This window comes from Nuphar pumila, chromosome 7, assembly GCF_984573655.1.
Source record: "Nuphar pumila chromosome 7, dmNupPumi1.hap1.1, whole genome shotgun sequence".
Classification (NCBI taxonomy): domain Eukaryota; kingdom Viridiplantae; phylum Streptophyta; class Magnoliopsida; order Nymphaeales; family Nymphaeaceae; genus Nuphar; species Nuphar pumila.
In genome coordinates this window covers 80493516-80516843 of record NC_143255.1, presented here as the reverse complement: position 1 = coordinate 80516843, position 23328 = coordinate 80493516, and positions in this window count along the sequence as shown.

The window sequence follows — 23328 nt, the reverse complement described above, 5'->3', positions numbered from 1 at the left end:
TTGATTTCCAAGTATTTCAAGGGTAAGATTCCCAGGATTTCAATTTCCCAAGTTTCAATTTTTCTTCTCCACAAGGGTTTTCCAATGAATTTCAATCATTTTCCAAAGAAACTTTTCAAAACTTGAAGCTTTTCCTGACAAGCAATTTTCTTTCCAAATGTTCACCTTTTCTCAAGAATGACTTCTATTTTCCCAGGATTTTCAACCATTCATGATTTTCCCAAGTCTTTATGAACTTTCTAGTGATTTCAAAACCCTTTTTCATCTGAGTTTCCTAAGAAATTGACTTTCATCTTTTTCTTGAGAAATGTTGTTCAACTCCAAAGTTTTCCAAGCATACATCATAGTTTTCCAACTTATATTTTACAAAATCTCATAGCACATGCCTGAATTCTCTGTGCATTTAGGATAGAACATGATTTTAATGATTTAACTAAGTCAAGCACAATTTTGGTCCTTGGTTTGATTACCCCTGTTAAAGGCGGCAGGAACGGTCGAACCTCGTACCGACAGGTCGAGCCCCATCCCATGGATTTTCCCGCAAATTTTCAAAACGGAGGCGAGTATTTCAAAAACAAAATTCCAAAATCCAGTCAAGTTTGAATCGCGAAAGTGTTTCTCCCTTTTTCTCTTCCGCGAGGAAGGGAAGGCGGGAAAAAATTTTGCAACGATAACAATTATCCAAATTGGTTGGCAAATATTGTAGCAGTCCCTAAAAAGAACAGAAAAGTTTGGATCTGCATTGATTTCAGAGATCTCAACAAGGCTACCCCGAAAGATGATTATCTACTTCCCAACATTGACCTGTTGATCGATAGCACGACAGGTCAAGCCATACTTTCTTTCATGGATGGATATTCAGGCTATAATCAGATCAAGCTGGCCATTCAGAATCAGTCAAAAACTTCATTTACTATACCATGAGAAACCTTTTGCTACACTATGATGCCATTTGGGCTCAAAAATGCTGGGGCAACCTATCAAAGGGCAATGGCCATTATTTTCCACGATCAAATACATAAAAATATGGATGCATATGTGGACGGCATTCTGGTTAAGTCTAAAGAAGAAGAGGATCACCTTGATGCTCTTAGTCAAGTCTTTGAAAAACTTATTCTCTATAAGTTGAGACTTAATCCTCAAAAATGTGTTTTTGGAGTGGAGTCTGGCAAATTGCTCGGCTTCATTATCAGCAAGAAAGGAATCGAGGTGGATCCGGCCAAAGCAAAAGCCATTATTGATATGCCACCTCCAACTAATCTCAGGGAACTACAAAGCCTTCAAGGGCGTATTCAGTCTATTCGCAGATTCATCTCTAATTTGGCTATGAGATGCGAACCTTTCAATCATTTGCTTAGAAAAAGAGTTAAATTTGAATGGGGATCAGAATGCCAGCTCTCGTTTGAGCGCATTAAGCAGTATCTCCTTCATCCACCCATTTTGATGCCGCCAAAATTGGGAAAACCTCTCTTACTATACATTTCTGTCAATCAGAATGCCTGTGGTGGATTCCTCGCACAGTATGAAGAAGGCAGCCTGATAGAGCATGCCATCTACTATGTGAGCAAAACTTTCATTGATTATGAAAAGAAGTATTCTCAGATGGAGAAAACTTGTCTAGCTCTGGTTTGGATGTGCCAGAAATTGAGACATTACTTGTTGGCCTCTGAAATCAAATTCCTATCCAAGCTTAATCCTCTCAGATATATTCTCGAGCAGCCATTTCTCACTGGACGGATTGCGAAGTGGCAAGTCCTTCTGATGCAATATGACTTAAAGTATGTCTCTCAAAAGTCAATTAAAGGCCAGGCGATCACAGATCAGTTGGCGGATTTTCGTTTGACAAAAGAAATTAAAGCTGAGGATGATTTTCCTGACGAGCACATATGCAATATCCAACAACCCCCAGTTTGGAATTTGTTCTTCGATGACTCTAAAAATATGTCTGGCATAGGGATTGGAGTTTTGTTAATCACTCCAGAAAAAGAAATGATCCCTTATTCTCTCAAGCTTGGTTTCCAATGCACTCATAACATGGCCGAGTATGAAGCTCTAATACAAGGCCTCAAAATTCTGCAAAATTTCAATGTCAAGAGAGTGCATGCCTTTGGCGATTCACTACTTGTTGTCAGTCAAGTTAACACTGAATGGCAAGTGAAAGATTCTAAATTGATTCTGTATCATAAGATCGTCCTAGCTCTTGTGGACAACTTCGAAGAATTTCAGCTCAACCATATCAGAAGAGAGCACAATCAGATAGCCGATGGTTTAGCCAGCTTGAGCTCCATTTTATCATTCAAAGGCAGTGAATCATGTCGTTCTTTTGAAGTTGGCAGACTTGAGTAACCTGCCTTTATTTCCACCATGCAAGTAAACCAGGTCGATCAGAAGGAGAAGCCTTGGTATCAAAATATCAAAAATTTCATTAAGACTGGTGAGTTTCCACCAGAAATGCCAAAAAGGGAGCAACGTGCAATTCAGCGTATGTCTACCCGATATTTCATTCTTGCCAATATCCTCTACTGCCGTGGGTTCAGTTCTAAGTATTCAAGATGCTTAGACAAAGAAGAGGCTATGGAAATTATCCAAGAGGCACATGAAGGGATTTGTGGTGGCCATGTCGGCTATCAAACTCTCGTCAAGCAAATCATCCGAGCAGGGTACTATTGGAATACCATGCAGCAGGATTGTCATCGATTCGTGAAGAAGTGCGTCAAATACCAAATGCACGCACCTTCCATTCATGCGTCGACCATATATCTATAATCAGTTGTTTCTCCTTGACCATTTTCTATGTGGGCTTTTGACGTCGTAGGCCCGATTACCACTTCTGCCTCCAACGACCACAAATACTTTCTGGCTGCGACAGAGTATTTCACCAAAAGGGTTGAAGCTGTCACTCTACGCACAGTAGAAGGCCACCATGTGGTCTCTTTCATTCATAGGAACATTCTTTGCCGCTTTGGCATCCCACATGATATTGTTTCAGATAATGGGAACCATTTTAAGAATGAAAAGATGAAAACCTTTTGTTCTAAATTCAAAATTTGCCACCATTTCTCAGCTCCCTATTATCCTCAAGGGAACGGCCAAGCAGAGGCTACCAATAAGATTCTGATCCGTATTTTGGAAAGGACTGTGAAAACAGGTCGAGATTGGCATGAGAAAATTCATGATGCACTTTGGGCATACCGAACCACCATTCGGACTCCGACCAATGCCACTCCTTTAGAACTTGTGTACGGAACTGAAGTGGTGTTACCTCTCCATGTCCAGAAACCCACTCTCAAATTTGTCTCACTTATAGAATTGCCACTTGTTCAGTATCAACAACAGAGATTGGTGCAGCTGGATTTACTAGATGAAAAGAGACTCAAGGCAGCAGAGCATGCTCAAGCTTATCGACAAAGAATAGCTCGACACTATGCCAAGTTTGTCATTGAGAGAAGATTTTGGGTTAACGATTTGGTGCTCAGATAGACAACCCATCTCAAGCATCGACCACGGGGCAAGTGGTCACCCAATTGGGAAGGCCCTTATGTGGTTAAGGAAGCTTTGCCTCGCAATTTGTATCGTCTAATCAATGCAGACGGGGTTAAAATACCAAATCCTATCAACGCTCTGCATTTGAAGAAATTTTATACTTAGAATTTTCATTCTAAAGTCTTCTGTACAATTCAAAGAGCCATTTCAATAAAACAATGATCTTCTATCAATTCTTACATTCTTCTCCATGATACTGGGGTATTTTATTTTGGTCTATAATCATCTTCTTTTACCATATGCAGGCAGGATTAGACAAAAGCTCTTTTCCTCAAATTTTATTAATTCTCAATTGATCTTGTGATTTACTTTTGGTTTGATCAGATTTTCATCAGACTATTGCCAATTTCTGTCAAGTTTTAAATTTTTTGTCAATCTTATTAAATTCCATTCAATCTTTATCTTTGAAAATACCCTTTCAGGATAAGGGATAAACCTGATGCCTCCTGTCAATGAGGTATTCTTTTTATTATTTCCCCCATTCAGGATAAGGGGATAAATCCTGAATTATCTTCTAAAACTCATGTTGAAAATCTAACTCATCTTCAAAACCCGGTCTTCGCACTGGTTATCTCTCAAACCTTTTTAAATATATGTTAAGCTCATTTGGAAAATCCGGTTCTTACACCGGTAGCATTCTAAATTCACTCTTCTGACCAAAGACCTTTCTCCTTCTAAATTCAAGTTCTGGCTTAAATCTCCTAAAATTTTATGTATTTTTAAAGGATCCAGCATCTCGCTGGTCATGTATTTCCAAAAAGATCCAACACCAGTTGGTCATGTATTTCCAAAGGATCCAGCATCCCGTTGGTCATGTATTTCCAAAGGATCCAGCATCTCGCTGGTCATATATTTCCAAAAGATCCAACACCAGTTGGTCATGTATTTTCAAAAGATCCAACAGTCGTTGGTCATGTATTCCAAAATATCCAGCTTCCGTTGGTCGTGTATTCCAAAAGATCAAACCCTTAAGGTGCGAATCCTTAATTCTATCATTTCCAAACCTTCAAGATCTTCAATCTCTCAAATTCTATCAGTTTCCCAACCTCTGGTTGCAATATCTTCAAAATCTCATCATTTTCTCAACCCTCGGGTTATAATCTCCCAAATTCAATCACTTTCAAACCATCAGATTAAATCCTTCATTTTCAAAATCCAGTATTTTTCACTGGTCGGGATTTGAAATCCAGAATTTTTCACTGGTCGGGATTTGAAATTCAATATTTTTTTTCTGGTCGGAATTTGAAATCCAGTAGTTTTCACTGGTCGGGATTTGAAATCCAGTATTTTTCATTGGTCGGGATTTAAAATCCAGTATTTTTCACTAGTCGGGATTTAAAATCCAGTATTTTTCACTGGTCGGGATTTGAAATCCTATAATTTTCACTGGTCGGGATTTGAAATCCAGTTTTCATAACTGGTCGGGATTTGAAATCCAGTTTTCATAACTGGTCGGGATTTGAAATCCAGTTTCTTATAACTGGTCGGGATTTGAAATCCAGTATTTTTTCACTGGTCGGGATTTAAAATCCAGTTTTTATAACTGGTCGGGATTTGAAATCCAGTATTTTTCACTGGTCGGGATTTGAAATCCAGTTTTTATAACTGGTCGGGATTTGAAATCCAGTATTTTTCACTGGTCAGGATTTGAAATCCAATTTTTATAACTGGTCGGGATTTGAAATCCAGTATTTTTCACTGGTCGGGATTTGAAATCTAGTTCATCAAAATTCAGTTTCTCATAACTGGTCGGGATTCCCAAAACCTAATGTATTTCATCAGTCAAGTTTTCTAAGGTCCAATTCTTACACCATTTCTTTTTACAGCTAAAGGTCTCATCAAAATTCATATTGAGTGATTATTTCACAAAAGAATGCTGGAACATTATGCCAATCTCCTAAAAATAGTTGTTGATTCCAATATTCTTACTACACGAAAGAATTACCTCAGATTACCTCTAGTATTTCTTTCCGAAAGGGTGAAACGTTTTGCAAAAAGAGGTAAAATTCAAATCTTTTCCTATTGATCAACCAAAAGAATGTAAGAAATGTCCTCAATATGATCAGTGAAAGAAATCTTCAAAAGACAGAAGCAAATTGATATTGATCATGGCTATGGCGCATGTTTAAAGACGGCTATCTGGCAATCAGGCAGTGAAAATATCTCGAGCTATAAAAAGAATCCATTCAATCCATGTCTTCTCATTTATTTAAAGTTGCAATCAAATATCCGCAAAAGGGATCTCTCAATTGTTGCCAAGATGAAGACAAATATGCGAGTTAGACCTCTAGGGCCAAAGAAGATTTGGATCATCTCTAAGATGAAGGAGTTTGTGAAGGATTCTTCCAGGGAAAGTTCACATCACCGTCGAGATGAAGGCGAGTGCGATGAACCTACCAACAAACCCTAAAAGATATTTGATTTCTACTATCATCTAAAGACCTTTTTGAGCCAAAGTCATCAATAGAATTCCTGAGATAAAAAGAAAGATCAGAACATCTCCAAGATGAAGGAGTTTGTGACATACCCTTCGCTGAAAAAGAGAGAAAAGTCAGGACACATCCAAATGAAGGATGAGGTAAAAACCCGAGAAAGTTCAATGACTAAAAAAGAGTGCAAAAGGATCATCATGGGGAAACACCCAGATATCAAACTGCCAAAGTTGCCAGGAGTTATCTTTTCTCATGCAAAATTCCTTTATCAATATCTCTTCACTACTTGCTTTTATGAAATTAAGAATATTTCTTCTCTTCTCATATCAAGGAAATAGATAGCTTCCTTGAAGAAAATCGTCAGCGCTAAAATTCTTAATTTGACTCTTAAAAGTGAGGAGTTAACCCCGATGGAGGAAATACTCTAGGTAAAAGAGAGAATATCTTTTGCGCATACGTATACATTCTCAAGCATTTGAGTCAACTATAATTTTATCTTATTGGCAAAATTTTCTAGCTATTCCAAGAATGAAATAAATATTCAATATCCGTTTTGATGCAACCTAGCGTTGTTTATATCTTCCAGAAGAGTTACCCCATTCAGTTGAGGTATCTCCCCTGTCCCATCACGGCTTTGAGAAATCCGTATGGTAGATTCCCCACTCAGGTTAAGGGTCAAACCCGAACCTTCTGCGAGAGATCATTAATTTCAAAAAGCTATTTCAGTCTCAACAATGAGACACTCAATTTCGTCCCCTTTTCAAAGCTTTAGGGAACCCTATTTTCCTCCTTTCGCAAAAACCCCTTTCGGATTTGTTCGTCCAAACTCCGAAGGTCCCGTAGTGGTTTTTCCATTTTAGAAATCCGTATGGTAGATTTCCACTTTCAGGTAAAGGGTTAAGCCTGAAGGTGATAGCAAAGCAGAAGGAAGATCCTCAGTACGGGAAGATGGAGACACTGGTTCAACAAGAAGATAATGAATTCAGGCGAAGAGAGGATGAAAGCATATGGATGTGGGAAAGACTATGGGTCCCCAGCGACCCAGAGTTGAGAGATGAATTACTAGGTGAAGCCAACAAAAGCAAATACACCATTCACCCGGGAAGTACAAAAATGTTCAAGGATCTACAACGCGGATATTGGTGGAACGGAATGAAACGCGATATCGCTAGATACGTCGCGAAATGTTTGACTTGCCAACAAGTCAAGATTGAACATCAGAGACCCGAAGGTATGATGCAATTGATGGAAATTCCTCAATGGAAGTGGGAGAACATAACCATGGACTTCATAATGGGATTACTCCGTACACGGAGAAAACATGATGCCATTTGGGTCATCGTCGATAGACTAACCAAATCGGCACATTTTCTGCCGATGAGGAAGGGTCAATCATTGGAAAGCTTGACGGAGTTGTACATTCAAGAGATAGTCAGATTGCATGGAGTACCAATCTCCATTATTTCCGATCGAGATCCTCGATTCACTTCTCGATTGTGGCGACAACTTCAGTCTGCGCTGGGTACCAAATTAAAGTTTAGTACAGCTTTTCACCCCCAGACGGACGGACAATCAGAAAGGACCATACAAACATTGGAAGATATGTTGAGGGCTTGCATGTTGGATTGGAAAGGTGAGTGGGATACTCACGTGGTGCTAGCAGAGTTCGCGTACAATAATAGTTACCATGCAAGCATCGGAATGGCACCGTTTGAAGCTCTGTATGGGCGACCTTGTAGATCGCCAGTACATTGGAATGAGGTGGGAGAGAGAACAATTGAATCCCCTATAATACTCCAACATTATACAGAACAAATCCAAAAGATCCAGCATAGACTGCGTGCCGCTCAAAGTCGACAAAAGAGTCACGCGGATTAGCGACGCAGAGAGCTAGCATTTGAAGTTGGGGACAGGATATTTGTGAAAGTATCACCAACCAAGAGTGTTTTTCGGTTTGATAAGAAGGGAAAGCTTAGTCCTCGATATGTAGGACCATTCAGCATATTAGAGAAGATCGGCGAAACGGCATATCGAGTGGAATTACCTCCGCAATTCGCAAACATTCACAATGTATTCCACATATCAATGTTGCGAAAGTATGTGCCAGATCCCTCCCATGTGATACAATTCAAGGATCTACAGGTACAAGAGGACTTGACGGTAGAGGAGCGACCCGTGGAAATCGTAGATCGTCGTGAAAGGGTGATGAGAAATAAGACCATCACATTAGTTAAAGTTCGCTGGCAACACCATGGGCTCGAAGAATGTACCTGGGAGCCCGAAGAAGCAATGAAAGAGAGATACCCTGACCTGTTTATATCTAACTTGTAACGAATTTCGCGGACGAAATTCTTTTTAGGGGGAAAGGATGTAAAACCTGCAAAATTTCTGACAATTTTCAAATTTAATAAAGGTTAAATTTGTTGGAATGGATACGATAAAAGGATGAAAAGTCGATCCAAATGGATCAAACGGATCCAACAATCGGATTCGAACAGTATATAGGGATTTAGATCTTGGATGGAGTCGAAACCCACTTAAAAAAAAATAATCCAGTTTCAAATTGTCAATTTCAACTACATTCACAAAGCGCATCTCGAAAATATCATCTCTTGCGATTATCGCCCATCACTGAAGTAGTTTTAGTTGAAAAGAAGTACAACCAAGTAAGAATTGGCGCACTGGTATGGTGGGTTGCCTCAACAGGAAGAGAGTGTGGTTCGAAACCCCATGGACACCCGAATATTTTTAGAAAATGGTATTTTTGTAAAATGCATCAAAAGAGGACAAATGAGATATTGTTGCAAGGTATTGCAACAAAACACAATCTGGTGCAATGGTGGGGCTAGTTACCCATTCGGATGGAGACCTCAGTTCAAAACCCCAGGGCACCAATAATAATAAAGAACATTTTTTTTATATATATAGGATTAACGTTTTTTTTTTCCTCCTCTCTCTAATTGGGCGTTTCAACTTCCCATTTAAGGAGACTTAAATGGGGAAAGGGGGTGACGCCCAAAGGAATGGGCGTTTTTCCCAACTTGGAAGCCCAACCAAGAAAAAAATATATAAATAAGAAATCAAGGTGGAATTAAAGGAGGAATTTAATCCGGAGGTAGGGGCGATTTTTTTTTAGGAAAGGGCTGAACGTTGGGCCACCTTGGAAGCCCAACAGTCCAGCAATTGGGAAGGCTGCAATAAAAAAAACCATATTAATTTTACATTTTTTTTAGGAAACCCTACAACAACTAACGAGGTACCTTGGAACCCAAGGCCTCTTGCTCTCTCTCTCACAACCCCTTCAGCCCAAACGTGTGACCCTCCTTCCCTCTCCCCTTCAGTCCAACCAGCTGAACGACTTCCCACCATTGATCCCGGCAAGGAGTTGGTGCACGGCTACCGGACGTCCGCGAGGAAGGCGAACATTTTTCTGGTGGATTCACGCTCACACGAGGTAAGGGATACACAACTAAATACATATTTGTAATGTAATGTGTTCCTAAATCATGAAAAGGGTTTGCTTATTCCGTATTTCAAACCCTCCCCTGAAATCGAGTAACTGTTAGATCAAAAAAAAAAGAAAGAAAAAAAGAAAAAAAAAAGGGAAACACCTCTCGTATAGTTTTGTTTAAACGGGTTACGTGTATGATCTGAGCAGAGATTTAGACGTTCGTGTGGAATTTCTCATTTCAAGTAATCTGAAAATAAAATGTGTCAAAGAAGGGCCATGTGTAATATAGACGTCATGGCTTCCTCAATACTAGCCAACAATAGAGCAAAGTTTGCAATTTAGAACTCAGTTGCAGTTGGGGTTATGTGTGTCGCAACCCCGTTAGTGAACAAACAGACCCTGCGTTACTAGTTCCAATCGTGAGACGTCCTTTGATTTATTAAAAATCTGATAGACAGATTAGCCCTACTCTTTGTTTTTTTGTTCCATATATAACTCACGCTTCATGGAGAGCTGCCAGCAAATTAATGTTGTAAGAGGACTAGAAACTCAATTAAACCAAAAATCTGGATAATAAAATTAGTTAATAGAAGAGATTTTTCTGGATCGATTTATGGGGAAGAGATTCCTTTTTGTTGTGGTCCAAGTTGCAGCATAGTGGGTATCACTCAAGGTATACAGGACACAAGTCTCACTAGTCATGATATGCCTGTATTTGAATTATACCATCAAACCACCAGATTGTATAAGGTTGGGTTGGGTAAGTAGTGATTGAATTGGCTTCTGGACTTTTACCGTATAATGGGTGGTATTTAGTAAATCAGATTCCAATGAATATATATATATATATATATATATATATATATATATATATATATATATATATATATATATATATATATATATTGGAAAATGAATGTTCAGATCACCACCTGGTTGGTTTTAGTGGGGTGTCTAGTGTGTACATGAGAACTTGAATTAATTTTTCAATACATACACGTAATGAGCATATGAAATAGTATAAAGAGGAAATTTCAAGTTACTTTATGTCCAGACCAAAGTGTCTCAACTATTACCTGTGCAAATGGTAATATTTAGTTACCCTCATAATATGTATAACACATGTTAGAGTTAGGCTGACTAAATACTCACCTAGATGGATATACACCCACGATTGTTTGTTCTCTTTTATTGTTAGAACTTCAGACGCTGTGGTGGTTCGCCTAATGACATAACCTAGTGGGATTTTAATTTGAATCCAGTTGTGGTTGCAGCCAGCAAGAGGTCAACTAGATGGCACGCTGCAGGGCCTCTTGTGACCTGCTGGGCCATGCCGGTTGGAGTCCAGTTAGACAGGTCTGGACTGATAGTGATGGCGGATGTGGTAGGGTTCAGTAGAACCGAGTTCTACTGTGGCCAACGTTTTGTGTTGGCAGAGTCATAGTGGTGAGTCAGCCGACCGAAACCACTGCTTTCGGTGGTACCACATAAATCGGTTTGCATAGTCATACTGGTTACAGTGGTTTCAATGGAGTGGACGGGTAGAGTGCTACCTAACCCATAACTGCTGAATATATATATATATATATATATATATATATATATATATATATATATATATATATATATATATATATATATATATATATATATATATATATATATATATATATGGACCCTCTTTACACTATGTGATGCGTAAGAAACCACCCACTGTTGTAATAGGCAGAAGGGGCTGGTAGCAACCACTTCCTTATTTGAACCATGCACATGGGTGATTCAGGGTGGAATGTACAAGGTTGTGAGAATCAAAGGAGCCAACTTGCTCGTTCACCTAGAAGGATCGTGGAGCATAACTCTAGAATGGTATAACTCGAGTTAGAATTTTGAATTATATGCCATGGGAAAGATAAGAATTTTGAGAACCAACTGACACAATAAATCTTGGTCGGGTCAGCTGAGCATAGAATAAAGGTGAGAAAATAAAGAAAGATAATAAGTGTGAGAACTGGGTATACCAAAAAGGGTATATGTTACCGGTTTCTCAATGGGTTTCTGGGTACACCACGACGGTGTATGTTACTGGATTCCCGGGTTCTGGGTACACTGGATCACAGTGTATGTTACCAGACCCATGGTCCACTTTGGAGAGAGTGGATGGTACACACTCCGTAGGACATACCTGTATTGTGAGAGCGAGGCGTCTCACCCGGTCCCCAGTCCTCGGAGTTAGGGGACCAGGACCACCAGTGAGTCCTAGGTGGTGAGTCCAAGTCTTCTGCAGAAGAGTTTTGGGGTGCATCCAATGTTAGTCTTGCCAATTGGGGATCTCTCTCGGTTGAGCACCGCGCCCCTTTTGGGTATCCGTACGGCTAGTTATACGGATCGTATGAACCTCCGTATAATCTCGGTCCGCTACGATGTCGAATGCCTGTGCGTACCCACAGGGTAAGAATGAACTGAAAATTAAAAAAAAAAATGTGGTATTAACTAATGGGACCGATAGGAGTTCTTGTGAAATAAAACATGGAAAACTAAAATCATAGAATTCTCTTACTCAGAAACCACTTCAGACATGATGGTCTTAAAAAGAAAAGCATGTTGACATAAGTACTAAATTTCGGGTAAATCAAAGTTCATACATACTTGTTCACATGACACTGCACATATGTAATTTAGTCTGTATCACTTACTCAGACAGTGGTAGTCTGATTCCTTTGTGGTTTACTATTTTCTGGTGAAGACATAAATGCACAATCAGAGTGAGGGCGGTGGCATCGTCAGGCGATCATGACACTACTACTTTTCTGTTTAATGTTTCTGGATATTTGAACTTGATGTAATAAACTTTGTTATGATGGAATAAGATTGAAGTTCTTAGTAGCTCCTCATTTATCTAGTTAAAGGTTTAAAAAAAAAAAAATGAAAAAAAAAAAAATTAGAATTTTCATTAAAAATTAAATGGGGTGTTACAATTATGGTATCAGAGCCAGACAAAAAAGTAGTAGTCATGACAGCCTCGACGGTCTGCCATCACTCTGTAAGTATATAATTTAAATATATCCACTTTAATTGTGCTTGGTTTGGCCATATTTAACATTAATCGAGTATCTGAAAACCACTACGTTTTGGAATAACTATAACACTAATTTTTTTTTTTATGTCTATGCCAATTAGATGGCATGGGCTAACAGGTGCAACGATATTCTCGAGACACTGCAAAACCTGGCTGGAGTGGTGGGCCAACAGGCCACAACAATGCAACAAATGGGCACTAACTTACAACAAGTGGCCCATGACAAATCGAATGCAATCGGGACCATGTCGTACAAGAAATTCATGGATATGGATCCACCTGCGTTTCTAGGAAAGACCGATCCTGAAGCAGCGGAGTCCTGGGTGCGGGAAATAGAGAGGATTTTTCGAGTATTGGAAGTTCCGGCCGAACGACAGGTAGATTTTGGCACATATCGCCTGAAGGAACATGCAGAGAAGTGGTGGGAAACCACCCATGCAGTGAAGTTTCAGAATGGACCCGTGACATGGCCGCAGTTCGTGGAAGTGTTTAACAACACCTACTTTCCGAAACACGAGAGAACCAAGAAGATGCAGGAATTTCTCGACCTGCAACAAGGAGAAAGGACATTGGCAGAATACATCACGAAGTTTCACAGCCTAGAGCGTTATTGTCCCAATGTATACACGACGGACGAAGACCGGGCAATGAAATTTGCCCGAGGACTGAAAGCAGGACTCAGAAATCGCCTGTATACCCGAGGGCCAAAAACCCTCGATGAGGCTATTCAGGTAAAACACAACTAATAGATAATTGATGGAAAAAAAAAATCCTAACTTATATCGGTGAATGTCACCAACCCAGGTTGCTACATTACTTGAGGATGATTGGAAGGAAGGACAGAAGTTCCAGAAGAATCGCCCTGGAGTGCAAAAGCCAGAATTCAAGAAGAGGTTCAGTGGAAAAAAGTTCCACCCCTATGCTAAGAAACCAAGGCATTTCGGAGAAAATAAAACGGTTCAGACCCAAGGCCAGCGATGCCAGAAATGCAACCGTTTCCATCCGGGACAACAATGCCCTCGAGAGACTGGCGGCTGCCTTTATTGTGGAAAACTGGGGCACTATATCAGGGAGTGCCGCAAGAAACAGGCAGATGATGCAAAAAGGGCAAGTGGAGGTCAACAACCACAATCACAGCTGCAGGCACCGCCATCTCAGCAAGCAAATCAGAAGAAGATGGTTGGGAGAGTTTATGCGACCTCGGCAGAAGAACTTCAGAAGGGCGATTTGGTCCAAGGTACAGTTCTCATATCTGGACAAGCCGCTTTAGTACTCTTTGATTGTGGAGCAACACATTCTTTCATATCTGTTAATTTTGCTAAACAACTTAGGGCACCCACTGAATCACTGAAGCATGAATTGGTAGTTTATAATCCCATCGGGTTCAATGAACCATGTGTAAATTACATGCCAAACATACCAGTCGTGTTAGGAGAACAAACACTGCTTGCAAACCTAATCCTACTCGATATGACGGAATATGATGTCATATTAGGTATGGATTGGTTGTATGAACACTATGCCAGAATCTTGTGTAGAGAAGGTAGGGTGATCATATTCCGACCGAACGAACCAGAAGTTGGGTTTCGCCTTTCGAGACCAATCATCAAGCAGCGGATGATATCGGCCTTAAGAGCAAATAAGTATGTCCAGAGGGGAGATACTGCTTTCCTAGTAAACATAATTGGAGGTGAAGTTAAAGTCCAGATTCACGATCTGGATATCGTCAGAGACTTTTCCGATGTGTTTCCGGATGAACTACCGGGGATACCTCCACCTCGAGAAGTGGAATTCGGAATTGACTTGGTACCAGGTACCAAGCCAATCTCCAGAGCACCTTACCGAATGGCGCCAGCAGAATTGGAAGAATTAAAGAAACAACTTCAAGAACTGATGGATCGAGGGTTCGTAAGACCAAGCATATCACCATGGGGAGCACCCGTGTTGTTCGTGAAAAAGAAGGATGGATCCATGAGACTCTGTATTGATTACAGGATGCTCAATCAAGCGACAGTGAAAAACAAATATCCATTACCTCACATTGAGGATCTATTTGATCAGTTAAGGAATGCTAAAGTCTTCTCAAAGATCGACTTGAGATCTGGCTATCATCAGTTGAGAATTAAAGATGAAGATATTCCAAAATCAGCTTTCCGCACTAGGTACGACCACTATGAATTCGTCGTGATGCCTTTTGGACTCACGAATGCCCCTGCTGCCTTCATGGACTTGATGAATAGAGTCTTTAGACCATACTTGGACACTTTTGTCATTGTTTTCATTGACGACATATTGATATACTCAGAAAGTGTGAATGAACATCGAGAGCATTTAAGGACTGTACTGGAGACTCTACGAGAACACCAGTTGTATGCCAAATTTTCAAAGTGTGAGTTCTGGCTCGACCAAGTTATGTTCCTTGGACACGTTATCTCCAAGGACGGTGTTTCGGTGGATCCAGCAAAGGTGGAGGCTGTAACTAATTGGGCTCCACCAAAGAATGTTAGCGAGATCAGGAGTTTTCTCGGGTTGGCAGGATATTATAGACGGTTTATTCAAAATTTCTCCAGAATCGCGATGCCAATGACGAAGCTCTTACGAAAAGGTGTGAAGTTCGTTTGGAGCGAAAAATGTGAAGAGAGTTTTCAGACCCTCAAGACAAAACTGACTACAGCCCCTGTGCTGACGTTACCCTCGGGAAGCGGTGGATTTGTGGTATATACTGACGCTTCGGGTACCGGATTGGGTTGTGTATTAATGCAACATGACAAGGTCATAGCATATGCGTCAAGGCAGTTGAAGACCCATGAGAGGAATTATCCTACACATGACCTGGAGTTAGCAGCAATAGTGTTCGCTCTTAAAGTATGGAGGCATTACCTATATGGTGAGCAATTCGAAATATTTACAGATCATAAGAGTTTAAAATATTTGTTTTCGCAAAAAGAATTAAATATGAGACAACGGAGATGGCTCGAATTCATAAAAGATTATGAGTTCACCCTTTCCTACCATCCAGGAAAAGCGAACGTCGTAGCAGATGCTCTCAGTCGAAAGTTGGGCGGTGGATTGGCCAGTTTAATAAATATAGAATGGAAGTTGATAGAAGACCTTGCAGAATGGAGTCCATTCACAACAAGCTCCGGCACAATAAAAGTGAATAATCTCACTATACAACCAGAATTCAAAGAGAAGGTGATAGCAAAGCAGAAGGAAGATCCTCAGTACGGGAAGATGGAGACACTGGTTCAACAAGAAGATAATGAATTCAGGCGAAGAGAGGATGGAAGCATATGGATGCGGGAAAGACTATGGGTCCCCAGCGACCCAGAGTTGAGAGAAGAATTACTAGGTGAAGCCCACAAAAGCAAATACACCATTCACCCGGGAAGTACAAAAATGTTCAAGGATCTACAACGCGGATATTGGTGGAACGGAATGAAACGCGATATCGCTAGATACGTCGCGAAATGTTTGACTTGCCAACAAGTCAAGATTGAACATCAGAGACCCGGAGGTATGATGCAATTGATGGAAATTCCTCAATGGAAGTGGGAGAACATAACCATGGACTTCATAATGGGATTACCCCGTACACGGAGAAAACATGATGCCATTTGGGTCATCATCGATAGACTAACCAAATCGGCACATGTTCTGCCGATGAGGAAGGGTCAATCATTGGAAAGCTTGACGGAGTTGTACATTCAAGAGATAGTCAGATTGCATGGAGTACCAATCTCCATTATTTCCGATCGAGATCCTCGATTCACTTCTCGATTGTGGCGACAACTTCAGTCTGCGCTGGGTACCAAATTAAAGTTTAGTACAGCTTTTCACCCCCAGACGGACGGACAATCAGAAAGGACCATACAAACATTGGAAGATATGTTGAGGGCTTGCATGTTGGATTGGAAAGGTGAGTGGGATACTCACGTGGTGCTAGCAGAGTTCGCGTACAACAATAGTTACCATGCAAGCATCGGAATGGCACCGTTTGAAGCTCTGTATGGGCGACCTTGTAGATCGCCAGTACATTGGAATGAGGTGGGAGAGAGAACAATTGAATCCCCTATAATACTCCAACATTATACAGAACAAATCCAAAAGATCCAGCATAGACTGCGTGCCGCTCAAAGTCGACAAAAGAGTCACGCGGATTAGCGACGCAGAGAGCTAGCATTTGAAGTTGGGGACAGGATATTTGTGAAAGTATCACCAACCAAGAGTGTTTTTCGGTTTGGTAAGAAGGGAAAGCTTAGTCCTCGATATGTAGGACCATTCAGCATATTAGAGAAGATCGGCGAAACGGCATATCGAGTGGAATTACCTCCGCAATTCGCAAACATTCACAATGTATTCCACATATCAATGTTGCGAAAGTATGTGCCAGATCCCTCCCATGTGATACAATTCAAGGATCTACAGGTACAAGAGGACTTGACGGTAGAGGAGCGACCCGTGGAAATCGTAGATCGTCGTGAAAGGGTGATGAGAAATAAGACCATCACATTAGTTAAAGTTCGCTGGCAACACCATGGGCTCGAAGAATGTACCTGGGAGCCCGAAGAAGCAATGAAAGAGAGATACCCTGACCTGTTTATATCTAACTTGTAACGAATTTCGCGGACGAAATTCTTTTTAGGGGGAAAGGATGTAAAACCTGCAAAATTTCTGACAATTTTCAAATTTAATAAAGGTTAAATTTGTTGGAATGGATACGATAAAAGGATGAAAAGTCGATCCAAATGGATCAAACGGATCCAACAATCGGATTCGAACAGTATATAGGGATTTAGATCTTGGATGGAGTCGAAACCCACTTAAAAAAAAATAATCCAGTTTCAAATTGTCAATTTCAACTACATTCACAAAGCGCATCTCGAAAATATCATCTCTTGCGATTATCGCCCATCACTGAAGTAGTTTTAGTTGAAAAGAAGTACAACCAAGTAAGAATTGGCGCACTGGTATGGTGGGTTGCCTCAACAGGAAGAGAGTGTGGTTCGAAACCCCATGGACACCCGGATATTTTTAGAAAATGGTATTTTTGTAAAATGCATCAAAAGAGGACAAATGAGATATTGTTGCAAGGTATTGCAACAAAACACAATCTGGTGCAATGGTGGGGCTAGTTACCCATTCGGATGGAGACCTCAGTTCAAAACCCCAGGGCACCAATAATAATAAAGAACATTTTTTTTATATATATAGGATTAACGTTTTTTTTTTTCCTCCTCTCTCTAATTGGGCGTTTCAACTTCCCATTTAAGGAGACTTAAATGGGGAAAGGGGGTGACGCCCAAAGGAATGGGCGTTTTTCCCAACTTGGAAGCCCAACCAAGAAAAAAATATATAAATAAGAAATCAAGGTGGAATTAAAGGAGGAATTTAATCCGGAGGTAGGGGCGATTTTTTTTTAGGAAAGGGCTGAACGTTGGGCCACCTTGGAAGCCCAACAGTCCAGCAATTGGGAAGGCTGCAATAAAAAAAACCATATTAATTTTACATTTTTTTTAGGAAACCCTACAACAACTAACGAGGTACCTTGGAACCCAAGGCCTCTTGCTCTCTCTCTCACAACCCCTTCAGCCCAAACGTGTGACCCTCCTTCCCTCTCCCCTTCAGTCCAACCAGCTGAACGACTTCCCACCATTGATCCCGGCAAGGAGTTGGTGCACGGCTACCGGACGTCCGCGAGGAAGGCGAACATTTTTCTGGTGGATTCACGCTCACACGAGGTAAGGGATACACAACTAAATACATATTTGTAATGTAATGTGTTCCTAAATCATGAAAAGGGTTTGCTTATTCCGTATTTCAAACCCTCCCCTGAAATCGAGTAACTGTTAGATCAAAAAAAAAAGAAAGAAAAAAAGAAAAAAAAAAGGGAAACACCTCTCGTATAGTTTTGTTTAAACGGGTTACGTGTATGATCTGAGCAGAGATTTAGACGTTCATGTGGAATTTCTCATTTCAAGTAATCTGAAAATAAAATGTGTCAAAGAAGGGCCATGTGTAATATAGACGTCATGGCTTCCTCAATACTAGCCAACAATAGAGCAAAGTTTGCAATTTAGAACTCAGTTGCAGTTGGGGTTATGTGTGTCGCAACCCCGTTAGTGAACAAACAGACCCTGCGTTACTAGTTCCAATCGTGAGACGTCCTTTGATTTATTAAAAATCTGATAGACAGATTAGCCCTACTCTTTGTTTTTTTGTTCCATATATAACTCACGCTTCATGGAGAGCTGCCAGCAAATTAATGTTGTAAGAGGACTAGAAACTCAATTAAACCAAAAATCTGGATAATAAAATTAGTTAATAGAAGAGATTTTTCTGGATCGATTTATGGGGAAGAGATTCCTTTTTGTTGTGGTCCAAGTTGCAGCATAGTGGGTATCACTCAAGGTATACAGGACACAAGTCTCACTAGTCATGATATGCCTGTATTTGAATTATACCATCAAACCACCAGATTGTATAAGGTTGGGTTGGGTAAGTAGTGATTGAATTGGCTTCTGGACTTTTACCGTATAATGGGTGGTATTTAGTAAATCAGATTCCAATGAATATATATATATATATATATATATATATATATATATATATATATATATATATATATATATATATATATATATTGGAAAATGAATGTTCAGATCACCACCTGGTTGGTTTTAGTGGGGTGTCTAGTGTGTACATGAGAACTTGAATTAATTTTTCAATACATACACGTAATGAGCATATGAAATAGTATAAAGAGGAAATTTCAAGTTACTTTATGTCCAGACCAAAGTGTCTCAACTATTACCTGTGCAAATGGTAATATTTAGTTACCCTCATAATATGTATAACACATGTTAGAGTTAGGCTGACTAAATACTCACCTAGATGGATATACACCCACGATTGTTTGTTCTCTTTTATTGTTAGAACTTCAGACGCTGTGGTGGTTCGCCTAATGACATAACCTAGTGGGATTTTAATTTGAATCCAGTTGTGGTTGCAGCCAGCAAGAGGTCAACTAGATGGCACGCTGCAGGGCCTCTTGTGACCTGCTGGGCCATGCCGGTTGGAGTCCAGTTAGACAGGTCTGGACTGATAGTGATGGCGGATGTGGTAGGGTTCAGTAGAACCGAGTTCTACTGTGGCCAACGTTTTGTGTTGGCAGAGTCATAGTGGTGAGTCAGCCGACCGAAACCACTGCTTTCGGTGGTACCACATAAATCGGTTTGCATAGTCATACTGGTTACAGTGGTTTCAATGGAGTGGACGGGTAGAGTGCTACCTAACCCATAACTGCTGAATATATATATATATATATATATATATATATATATATATATATATATATATATATATATATATATATATATATATATATATATATATATGGACCCTCTTTACACTATGTGATGCGTAAGAAACCACCCACTGTTGTAATAGGCAGAAGGGGCTGGTAGCAACCACTTCCTTATTTGAACCATGCACATGGGTGATTCAGGGTGGAATGTACAAGGTTGTGAGAATCAAAGGAGCCAACTTGCTCGTTCACCTAGAAGGATCGTGGAGCATAACTCTAGAATGGTATAACTCGAGTTAGAATTTTGAATTATATGCCATGGGAAAGATAAGAATTTTGAGAACCAACTGACACAATAAATCTTGGTCGGGTCAGCTGAGCATAGAATAAAGGTGAGAAAATAAAGAAAGATAATAAGTGTGAGAACTGGGTATACCAAAAAGGGTATATGTTACCGGTTTCTCAATGGGTTTCTGGGTACACCACGACGGTGTATGTTACTGGATTCCCGGGTTCTGGGTACACTGGATCACAGTGTATGTTACCAGACCCATGGTCCACTTTGGAGAGAGTGGATGGTACACACTCCGTAGGACATACCTGTATTATGAGAGCGAGGCGTCTCACCCGGTCCCCAGTCCTCGGAGTTAGGGGACCAGGACCACCAGTGAGTCCTAGGTGGTGAGTCCAAGTCTTCTGCAGAAGAGTTTTGGGGTGCATCCAATGTTAGTCTTGCCAATTGGGGATCTCTCTCGGTTGAGCACCGCGCCCCTTTTGGGTATCCGTACGGCTAGTTATACGGATCGTATGAACCTCCGTATAATCTCGGTCCGCTACGATGTCGAATGCCTGTGCGTACCCACAGGGTAAGAATGAACTGAAAATTAAAAAAAAAAATGTGGTATTAACTAATGGGACCGATAGGAGTTCTTGTGAAATAAAACATGGAAAACTAAAATCATAGAATTCTCTTACTCAGAAACCACTTCAGACATGATGGTCTTAAAAAGAAAAGCATGTTGACATAAGTACTAAATTTCGGGTAAATCAAAGTTCATACATACTTGTTCACATGACACTGCACATATGTAATTTAGTCTGTATCACTTACTCAGACAGTGGTAGTCTGATTCCTTTGTGGTTTACTATTTTCAGGTGAAGACATAAATGCACAATCAGAGTGAGGGCGGTGGCATCGTCAGGCGATCATGACACTACTACTTTTCTGTTTAATGTTTCTGGATATTTGAACTTGATGTAATAAACTTTGTTATGATGGAATAAGATTGAAGTTCTTAGTAGCTCCTCATTTATCTAGTTAAAGGTTTTTAAAAAAAAAAAAAACGAAAAAAAAAAAATTTAGAATTTTCATTAAAAATTAAATGGGGTGTTACACGAGGTGTCTTCCTTTTTAGGTTTGGATTAAACCTGAGTCTTGTTCTAACAAGATTCCTTGTTTTGACAAGATGTTTTCTCTCAGTCACGTCATGGCTCTTCCCATCGAGGAATCCATGCTTCATATATCCATCCAAGAAAGGATTTTAATTGAGCTTCATCTCACGAGGCATTTTTCAAAAATGTTCCATCAAGGTCCTCATGTATTCCTTTCCTCATTCAATTCATTTTTGATATATCTTCGTCCCATCCAGGATAAGGGCCAAACCTGAATAATTGCAAAAGCGTATCTTGTCTCACCCATGAGACTTGATCAAAATTCTTATTTTCCACCATTTCAGGATGTTCATCCAAAAATCCCATCACGATTTCCTCATTTCTATTATTTGATCACGGCATCTTCGAGGATTTTGTCCCCCCAAAACCATTCAGGATAAGGTTTTTAAGCCTGAGAAGCCATCTTTCAAATAAATTCTTCTACACCCGGTTCAGACCTACTGACTGGGACTTTTTCAAAATTTGGAGTATTATCTTTGCCACTAAGCTCGACTTTCAACCGGCTTAGTAGCAAAGAGGGGCATCTGTGAACACCCCAAATTTTTCAAAGGTTTATAAAAAGACCTTTTTGCCCCTGGTTCCATTTTCTGAGAAAACCAAAGCTAAATTTCAATCGTTCTTCAGATTTTCTGAATTAAAATCCATATTGATATATTCAAATTCAATTTCGAATCCAAACCTAGTGTTTTAAATCTAAATCTGAGCCCCGTTGTCCGATTTTCAAATTAAAATTACGAAAATATTGAAAATGGTTTTGAATGGCTCGGATAATTCATCCGGCATCCTGTTGGATCCACAACCCTATATTTCTCAGTTCAAGGTTATAAACCTTGAATATTTCCTAAAAATCTAGATATAAATCCATTTTCTGAAGAAATTTTCTCAAAATTCGCCTTGAGTTCTCAGAAAAACTCCCTTTTATTAATATTTTGCAAAAATACAAAAAAATAGTTTTTAATCTTTGTTTTCCCGTAAAACTTTAGGATTTTATTCCAAAAATACAAAAAAATGAAAAATAACACAAAAACCAAAAAAAATGGAAAAATTACAAGGAAAACAAATTGGTTTTGAAACTTTTTAAGTTGATTTTTCTAAAAACCTCACTTTTTAACCATTTTACAAAAAATTCTTAAAAAGGAAACCTCCTTTTTGAAAAAAAGGAAAGTTTCCAACGGACTCCCTCCCGCGTATTTTCTTCTGGAAACCTCCATCGCAGGAAGGCCTCTCTCCATCATTGATCTCAAAACAACCTATCTTCTTCATACCATTGATCTTCAACGATTGAACCTCTCATTCCCTTTAAAAAGCGACACCCAAGCCTCCTTGAGGCATCGGTTTTTCTTCAGAAGGAAGGATTTCAATCCATCTTCACGCAACAATTTCTCCTCCAAGCTTCTTCTGGAGAACTACTTCTTCTTATCGAGGAACCATCTTCAACCTTCCCCCTTTGACCATTTTTCATGCCTATGCTTCTCCCCCTTTCCTCTGAGCGATTCCCCTCAAGGCCACTGAAGAAGTCATTGTGAACACCCCAAAATTTTCAAAGTTTTGTAAAAATAACCTTTTTGCCCCTGGTTTCATTTTTCTGAGAAAACCAAAGCTAAATGTCAGTCATTCTTCAGGTTTTCGAGATTAAATTTTGTATTGATATATTCAAAATCAATTCTGGATCCGAACCCATTGTTTTAAAACCAAATCTGAGCCCCGTTGTCTGATTTCCAAATTAAAATTACAAAATGCCAAAAAATGGTCCTAAATGGCTCGGGCAATTCATCTGGCACTCTGTCGGATCCCCAACCCTATATTTCTCAGTTCGAGGTTGTAAACCTCGAATATTTCCTAAAAATCCGGATATAAATCCATTTTCTGAAGAAATTTTCTCAAAAATCGCCTTAAATTCTCAGAAAAATTCTCTTTTGTAAATATTTTACAAAAACACAAAAAAAAATAGTTTTAATCTTTGGTTTCTCATAAAACTTTAGGATTTTATTCTAAAAATGCAAAAAAATGAAAAAATAACACAAAAAACCAAAAAAAATAGAAAAAGCTACGAGAAAATCAAATGACT